This window comes from Pezoporus occidentalis, unplaced genomic scaffold (genome assembly GCF_034315485.1).
Source record: "Pezoporus occidentalis ecotype Australia unplaced genomic scaffold, CSIRO_AGI_Poc_V1 ctg8, whole genome shotgun sequence".
NCBI classification, from domain to species: Eukaryota; Metazoa; Chordata; class Aves; order Psittaciformes; family Psittacidae; genus Pezoporus; species Pezoporus occidentalis.
This window is the reverse complement of record NW_026916158.1, coordinates 6892218-6902013: the sequence shown is the minus strand read 5'-3', so window position 1 is coordinate 6902013 and position 9796 is coordinate 6892218. Positions and strand designations below refer to the sequence as shown.

The 9796-nt window shown below is 35.4% G+C and overlaps 1 long non-coding RNA gene across 1 annotated transcript; it reads right to left on the bottom strand.

The window, feature by feature from the left end:
* Positions 1–1541: 1541 nt before the first annotated feature.
* Positions 1542–9276, bottom strand: LOC134155829 (uncharacterized). Its single transcript, XR_009961739.1, has 3 exons — positions 9192–9276; positions 2840–3047; positions 1542–2281 (listed from the first exon to the last, which is right to left on the bottom strand). It is a non-coding gene; the product is annotated as an uncharacterized LOC134155829 (long non-coding RNA).
* Positions 9277–9796: the final 520 nt, after the last annotated feature.

Here is a 9796-nt window from a genome sequence, read left to right as displayed (position 1 = left end):
TAAAAAAAAAAAAAAAAAAAAAAAGAAAAAGATTGAATTCATCATGTACAGTAATCTGCTATGACAACTTTGGATCTTCAGGTTTCATAAGCGTTCTAAGACAGGACAGTAAATTAAGCTTTAATAGACTGTTATGAATTCATTATTGGGGGATGTTGCATACACATTAAGATTAGTTTCTATTGAGACTTTTTTTTTTAGTCGAAAATTGTCCAAAGCTGTAAGCGAAGTAATGGTGTGATGAACTGCATTGATCAAACAAGATTTGGCACAATTGCCTAAGATGCTTAAGGTACTTTTATATATGCTGTTCCGGCCTGTGCACCAGAGACTCATCAAATATAGTAAACATCTACTGGTTTAAGGATTATGGACTCTATTTTCTAAATTTATAGTGCTTGGATACCAATTTTAGTCACCAAGACCTGACTTGAAGCTTAAATGGAAGCTTCAACTGCCCCTAAAAATGAATACATAAAGCCACCCTAATGAATTCTACCAGTATTATTGTATGCCTGATCATGACAAATAGCTCATGCTATACCATGTAACAGCAAGATCTTGAACAGTGAAGCCATATTAGCCACAATTTCATATTTTCACAGAATCATAGAATGGTTTGTGCTGGATGGGACCTTAAAGATCACCTAGTTCCAACCCCCCTACTATGGGCAGGGACACATTCCATTAGACCAGGTTGCTTAAAGCCCAGCCTGGCCTTGAACACTTCCATGGATGGGGCAGCTACAACTTCTCTCAGCAATCTGTTCCCATGCTTCACCAGCCTCATAATGAAGAATTCTTTTCTTTGCCCACCATGTGTCATAAAACAGCAGAAAAGTAAAGGCTATTCTGAAGATTTGGAGCTGAATCTGTTGATTAGCTGTCCTCTTACGCCAGCAGAGGAGCTGAGTTGTACCTATATAGGATACAGGCTATATAGTCACTATATATGAATGTCAATGTCATTATAGTACCTTGAATTCACACCACTTCACACACATAAAAGGTCCTTCCTGGTTCAGGTAGCTTGTATTATACCTGTCCCAATAATAGCATGGAATAAAATACACATCACAGCATTTGTCTATTTTATCAGAAGTTTCTAGTAGAAAACAAACTGCAATATTTACAATACTTTTCAAATGTGGAACTTTGGAAACCTTTTTGCTGTTTAATCTGAACATTTCAGAGAGTATGAAATCAGAAGGCCTCTAAGGTCTCATGCCTGTGCAGTTTCATTTATTTAAAAATTAATCATAGACTGAAGGAAAGAGCAGTAGTCCATTCCCACAAGAACTGACTTAAATTCTGCTGCCTTAAATTCATTTTGTTGCTGCCTTTACTTTTAATAAAATACAGTGATTTAAGTGTGACTGATGGTAGTGGGAATTATTATTTTTATGTTATCAAATTAAAGGGCATTTGGGGAAAAAAAGCTTTTTTCTTGTATAGCTGTCATGTGTGAACTCTGTAACTAAAGTGTTTTAATGTATTTAATAAATATTTTCCCAAAGCCATTAATTGCAGATCCTGTAAACAATAAGTGTTAATGTAACATGAAATTTGCTTACTTGCAGGCTTTCTTCTTGTCCCACCTCTGTGCTCTTTTACAGCTTGTGAATTCACTGAATGAAAAAACATCCTTCAGCTTCTTTTGTGCATGGAGACTGAGTTCTGTCAGAAATCTTTCAGAGATCTCTTCTGTTAAAATGGAAAGCCATGCTACGTGTTGCTGTGTTTGAGTTAAATTGACATCATGTATTCACATCTCTCTCACTCAGAGGAGAATCAATGTGTAAACCTTCTTCCTAAACTTGCACTATAAAAATTGCGTTACGCAAAAAATATTTAACCAGATCTCATACATTTCAAAGGGTATAATTTTTTTTAATTTTTTTTTTAACCTAGAGAATATGAGCAGCAAACAATCCTGAAATTATATGAGCCTCACCAAGGAGAGATAAACCATAAGGATTTCAAATGGATGTGTCCTCTCCCAGTTCCTGAAGTTACAGAAACTTACTTAAACCTTTGCTTCTTTTAAAAAAAGAACTTTCTTCTTTTCATGACTGCAAGGAAAAGCTAGGAACTATGTACCAAGCTGCAAAGACATCTTCTTGATCCTTAAAAACCATGAAAGGTCTCAGAGTAACAGAAACATCAGTCAAGTTACTGCAGCTGACCTACCCCTAAGTTGCAGCTTGGAGAATTTCAGTGTAAAAGTGTAAGCAAAATTAAGGCTTCTTTCAGGAAACCACAGATGAATCATACTGTTATCCTAAAGAAGAATATGAAAGAAGGTCATGACAAACCCTGGGTCTTGATGCAGCTACAGAAGTAATTCAATCAGTTCCAGGCAGCAAAGAATCTGCCTCAAAATTGGAAAATACTTGTGTTGCTCACAAGAAACATTTTGTTTCATAATGCCATATATTGTTTAAAATACAAAATATCTTTCTGGTTTTCAAAGGAACACATTAAAATATTAATGTTTTTACAAATATGCATAGGTAAGCAAAAATGCTTGGAAACCAGAAAATGCTCATTTTCACACCCTTGAATGTCAGCATGCTGAGGTGGTTATTTTGCACTGCTGTCACTCATTGTCAAGCAGTCATTATTACTTCCCATGCAACCCCCAAAGCCAGTCTTTCTTTGCTATACCAGATCAAAAAATCTCTAAATACAACCTGGCAATACTTTCAAAGCACTTTCTTATGTTAATTTCCAATTCTTATGTTAACTTCCAATGTATTTTAATATATAAATTAAGAAAACAAACAACGCATGCTCCCTGCAAGAAAATGCAACTCCGTAACTTGAGGGAAGTTCCTACCTGTGCTGGAATCAATGCTGGCTTTATGCCTGGAGACCAAAGGAGACTTTGAGGCTGGCAAGAGGTGCACACTACCAGTCTCTCACTTGGTTATCACCAACTGCACCATAGTTCATCATATCGATAAGAATACACTCCCACTAGCTTCTTCTGTACTTTCCTAGGTATACATGTAGGCACAGATGATAGGGTAGGCTTCCCCCAGTCTCTTCAGATGGACATGTTGTAGAAATACACAAACCAGAAGATTAATTATATATGATTAAATTATATCAACTGTGTAATTAATTATTAGAATTAATAGATCCAACTTCATTGCACTTAAAATCAGAACAGCTGCATTATGAAAGCATTCTATAAACTATTTCTTTCACAGGTGCCTAGTATGTGACATTTCATGGGCTTGTTGTTCCCTATTAAGTGAAAATGTTGGATCAGGAGTAGTAACTAATGATGTTTTCCATATAACCTCAAATAAAAATTATGTATTCAGGGTATGGATATGCAGTCAATGTAGATAATAATAATAATAACAAAATAAACTGATGGACACTAAATACATGGTATACTGCAAAAAGCTCAGTAACCCAGTGCTCATTACTGTATTAATATTTAATATTCCTCACTTTATTTCCCAGCTTCTTCTCGATTTCTCCATTCTGCCTAAAGGCAGGAATCTTTGCAATCACTATTGATGGACTTGAATAATAGGTGAAAGAAAAGGCATAATTCTTTCCTCCTCTTAAACCACATAGGCTTTCTCATTATATGATGAATGAAGTGTGATTTACTATCCCTCAGTCTTCACCAATTATTGCACATTGAAGTACTTAAAGCTTCTCTGTTTATCACAAATACACACAGCCACTTACCCTAAAAGGAAGGTCTATTAATTTGAACTCCATCAGCCCTGCTTGTTCAGTACTCAGGTAATAATACTGTCCTACAAAGAAGGAATGTGAGATGACAGTTATACTTTTCTATCCTTTTTCATCTATACATTGCTGAATCAGGGCACTGAAAAGAAACAGAACCCTATTATGCTATTTTGTGTGTTCAGTCCATGGGAGAAGATGTAATACAAAACCATTATATTGAAAAAAAATTATATACTTAAAATTAACATAGACTGTGCCCAACTGATATAAAAAATGGAGCATCTTCAACTACAGTAAGAATGCTTGTGGAGACCTTTCCTTGAGAAACAGCCTAAGCAATGTGTTCTCTTCCACTTCCGGCCATCTTCATGAAGGTTTGCCTGATATTTAACCTAAATGCCTTTTTCCTCATTTCATCTTATCATTCGTAGGTATGTTCTATTTCATTATGCTAAATATTTTTTTCTTTCTTAAATGTTTGCAGGAGGGAGATTTCTTTTCCCTTGCTTCCCAGTTCTGGTCTCATCTAAATCTGGCACTGTATACATGAAACCACCTGCCCTCTAATAGTTCTACTCCCTTTTGGTACCCTTTCCAACAGCACTTCTACCATGCTAAAAGCAAGTTGGATTAAACTATTCAGTGGTATGATACCAAAGTACTTCAAATCTTATGCCAGGTGAAATAGGCTGAAGGGTCCTCTTTGAAAAGAGGGAACAGTAAAGTTAGAAAAACAGAAGAACATCCAGAAAGCATTGCTAGATGCAATAGTATTTGTTAAGTCTCTTCCTCTTAATTTTATTATTCTTATATGGCTTATTGCCAAGCCTGGAGTACAGTGCTCCACCTGCAGCCAAGCCAAAAGGAGGCCCACGATGTCCTAGCAATAGACACCTGTGTGTAGAATATACTGGAAATTTTTAAAGGCCTAAAGATTAATTTCTACATGTACCTTTTGAAAGCATCCCAGTAGGTGCAAGAATAGCACTGTGGCACCACAAAATGCATATACATTTCTAAGAAAAGATTTTAAGTATAAACCAAGTGAGTCAAACAGAGCTGTAATCAACACCAACCACCACAAAGAAGAACACATTGCTTCCTTGCTTCCTATAGCAGGTAGTCTCATTTTGACCAATCTCGGCTAATGAAAGGATGAATTTGTGGGACCTGGAAAGAAACAGTTTTCCATTGCAGCAGTATTTTTCAGAAATACCATGTACAGATGAGCCAAAGGTGACTTGTAGTTTGGCGCGCAGAAGCAAACATCAATAGCCCTGAAACAGGCACTCGCAAAGAGCCTGTTTTCAAACAAGTGATTTCACACCTAACAGATAATTTAAACATAGGAGATATACAACATGAGCTTTAAATCTGGAGCAATATTAATTTCTAGACATGAGAAGAACAAAGAAAAATATTGTCTAATTATATTGTATCTAGCCTGCATTCCTGGGGGAAAAATCTATATGATTTTTATATAAAATTACCAAAAGAACAATATGAGGAATATTTTTAATGTTTGAGCAACATGCTGTTTGAAGAAATTATTTATACAAGCCATTTATATGTAAGAATGACATACTATTAAGCAAAAAGTTACCTTCAAAATACAGATGTTAAATTCTCTTGAAGTGCAAGAACAGTATGTACATATCAGATGTTACTATGCAACCCGTTTGTAAGTCAGAAGCAAAGAATGAATGAAGAATTACATCATGTTCTAACAAATTGTGAACAATTCCTGAATGTGCAAACATAACGCATTTCAAGTCAGAAATCTGGAATGAATCAGGATGGTTGTAACCTTAGAATAGACTGCTGCTCTTTATTTCTTCACATTGTGAAGAAATTAATTAGGCATTGATAACAGCAGTCCCGAGATCTAAATAAACTCATGTTGCACCTGCTTCAATAGTAAAATGAATACTGCTACTTTTTAAAATGACAGTTTTTTTAAAAAATGTTCAATTATACACATGAAAGAATTTAAGACGTAGCTTAAGATGACCTTAACCTTCCTGATCTACTGATCTGATAAGAATGCAGCAAAAAAATCTTTAAGTAATGCACAGTTACATTAAATGAAGGTGTGAATAATTAAAAACCACAAGAGGTAAGTGGCACCCTATAGACCACTGCAAAATATTTCTAAATAGACACTTCAATGCCTGTAATAAGTAGTAATCCACAATATCTGCTGATGTATACATTTCCATGCTACCACTTACCATGAGCGATGAGTGACTTTTGGATTGGGTTATTTGTAGCTGTTGAATCCATTGTACAATCAGCTTAATTGCATTTCACTGCTTTAAGTTCAATTCACTTCCTCAAAAAGAATAGAATGTAATTTTAAGCAGCATTACTTATTCTCCTGTATGAAATGTCTTCCAGTTGTCTTAACTTTCCTTTTCTTTCTTCCTAACACACCAAAGGTCATTTGATTTGAGTGTTATTATGGATTGTGGGTATATGCTAGATTCACTGAGCTTCGAATCCTAATGCAGTATTACACTTCTAAGTTAAAGTATTATTTTATATAGCAAAATGCCAAAACTACAGATGTTGACTAGGTATATTTAAGGTGATTATAAGTCAAACTCATGTCTGAAATGAGGAAAATGCTGCCTTGACTATATTTGTTTAATTTTGGATTATATTATGATGCATTTCCTAGTTACTTCTCCCTAAAAAAGATTAAAGTTTTAAACAGAATCATAAATAAAATAACTGTGAGTCTTTCAAAATTTCCTTCTTTAGACAAAAATACTAAGGGAGAAGGAAGGAATTCTACTGGGATTTTGAATTTCAGTCATATCTACAATACTCTCTTTTATTTGCTTTTGAGCAAGACCATAATTTTCTTCTACTGTTCAGAACCCTGCCCAGCAGGATCCCCCATCCATGATTAATTTTTCTAGGCAGTGATACAGCAAAAGCAAACACGCTAGACTAAAGATTTTATCTTTGCAGGAACAGAGAAAAGAGCAGCGTGCCTGCATTTATTATTTTTTTTCCTCATCCCATCATCTTTTTATTCTATGCTTCTTAAGACATCTTGTCACTTCATTCCTTTCAGTTTCATGGGACACAACAACTGACACGTTATGGAAAACCTACATGCAAAAACTGATTTATAGCAGCAAAGGATTAAAATTTCTTGAGCTCATAGCATTTGATTTATTTTTTTTTTTTGAAAAAAAGGATCATCCTGAATTTAAAAATACATTCCATTTCTAGGGATATGGTTTTCTAGAATAAATCCCACCATTTAATGTGTATGAAGCTATATTCAAGAATGTCTAAACTTGCTCAATGTTAGTATGATCTTGTTTATAAAATACCACCTTCATTTGAATCTCTGCAACACATACGTAAAAACATTATCAAAAAATCTCCTTGACAACAAATTACTAAAAAAAAAGTAGTAGTTACTTTTGATGACGTGATAGTTAACTATAGGGTTTTAAGGAACACATAAATGTTCTCTGAATGGTCTAAGGAATAAGCAAGGCTTTACTCACTGTGGTCATAGAAGCAGAGACAAGTAATGATGTGGAAAAGCCCTTGCCCTCTGGTTACTCCAGGAAATCTACTTTCCAACTAAATGTCCCCAGAACATCAACACATGCCAAAACATCATATTCATTGCACTATTCTTATTCTGCATCTGCAAAGTCAATGTATTTAATTAAAAATATTTACACTAACAGATTCTCACTCAAATATTTGACAAAAGTTAAATAGTCATTTAAACATTCAGGTAAACCTGATCCTGTTGCCTTGGCCCCTTCAAGGCTTATGTTGCCCGCTGTGTGATGGACACTATGACAATAATTTTCCTGTGATTTCCCACAACTAAGGACACCATTTTGAATTTATCCATGGATATCACAAAAGGATTATTCTATCAAAAAAAAATATCAAACTCCATCAGACCTTCTCAAAGAAAAAAGGGATTCTTCAAAGGAGTGGCAGGAAGAAAACAAATAAATACTTTTTAAAAGCTGCTTCTTACTTCCCCCACTTCCCCCTGTTTTTTGTTTGTTTTTTTTTTTAAATCTTTAAACTCCATGGTAAGCCTGTGCTCAAAGGACACAGCAAATAGCACACCACAACCATGTTCATCTTACTGCAGTATCTGTTTATTTGTGCTATGGGCACAGGTTTATCCTTTTCATACATCATTCACTACTGTCCAGACTGATTTCACAATGTCAATTCAAAAAATACCCAGCCTTACCAGGAAGAAAAGAAAAAAGAAGGGGTGGGGCGGGGGGGGAAGTCTTTTGTTGATTTGAATATTAGCCACACTGGGCTCTGGATTTCATTTTCTCTGTCCTACTTCAGAGGCTCCATTGATAGCAACGGTCATAAGAACAGGACAGAAAAATAAATAACATTTTCTGCTGTTTTCTTGGTTTTGAAAGTTCTTTTATGTCTATGAACACAAAGAACATATCATCTCTCTGATGCACCAAGAAAGGCCCTGATTATAACGTTTCATTGCTTGAATTTCTGTTTCAATTAAGATGCTGCTTGGGTGATACTTTCAAAGGCACAGAAGCAGTTAAGTCATCCAAGTCTTACTGAAAATTAATGGGAAGAGGGAGCTTCACATTCATTTGTAGCTATGTTACAGCTTTCCCCATCTGACTTCTATTTCTGTAGCAAAGCAAGAAAAATAAGCCAGATCATAATGGCTGGATAACAAGTTACTTACTGAGAGGCCCAAGCATCTTTCACATAAAAAGGATTGTTCACCATCTTTCTCATGACTTTGGACTGTTGAAGGGAAAACAAATTTTGCTACTTCATTTACTAACCAGGTTAGGCTTAAATAAACATATAATTGGAGGTAAACCTAACTTCATTAATTAACAGGAAATGAAAATGTGCATGCAAATCACAACTGAGACTCAGTAAATTAAGAGAAGAGCATTTGATTGCGTTGACCACCCGTGTATGTTATAATTATGTAAATGGAGCACATAATTAACTCATGAAGTTGAACAAGAACTGGTTGTAAACAGTCCCACATCAGACAACAGAAGAAACAGCTTTGTTGTTTTAATCTTAAGCATCCAAAATAAAAGATCACTTGAGAGTGATTTTTTTGACACTCTACTTAAAAGATCTTGCTTTTTGGCTAGAGTGAAGAAGGCTTATTTTAGAATAATATAGAGACTAGCTAAATTTCTACAACTTTAATGATTTGATAATTAACAACACTTTTAATTCTGCCATACAAATGTATCATGTGATCATTAAAATTGATTTAAATTAGGTGAGCACTGCTCAAAGTCTACAACAGGAGTCCTAATTGCAAGCAATACTCAATATAATGAAGGTTTAATCTTCAATTAAAAAAAAAGCATCAATGATACTTTTCCTCAAAATAATAAAAAGGCACAAATGCCTCCATCTCAATAAGAATAAAAGAGGAAGAAAAGTGAAAATTCCTCACATACCTGCTTATAATTTTTGCCTCATTCATCTGAAGTCACTGCAATTGTGTGGCACAGTCTTCTAGGCAGAGTGCTTCATTCTGTGAAGAATGTTGCAGATAAAAGCAGCCCAAACAGTGTAACTATGGACTTAACTACTTGCTCCTGTGGATATTGTGCTGAAGGGAACTGTCACAGGTGTTTTGCATAGATACTGTTGGTAAACCAACATAGGAAAGAGGTCATGCCTATTCTACCCTTATCTGACCTCTTTTTTAGCAAGTGACTTTCACCAGTTCAGCCACAAACACTTATGTTTGTAATTTCAGGTCTGCTTGGGTGGTCCTCACATGCTAAAGGCAGGTTGATGTCTTTCAATTTTGCTGCAGCAGGCAAATGTCAAGCTTCAGGTCACCAGTCATCCTGCTCAGGATGATGGGCATCTGGAGAAAACTGCTGATGGATACATCAGTTCTCTCCTGACATCTGTTCTCTAACAGATACAGAAATAGGATCTGCGTGGGCCTTCTGTGCAGGAGCTGCTATCAGCCTTCAACCTGGGGTAACAGCTCTGGGGCCACCTTCATGAGCAACATTTGGTAGAGGATTATGTCCTTTCTTAAAAAAAA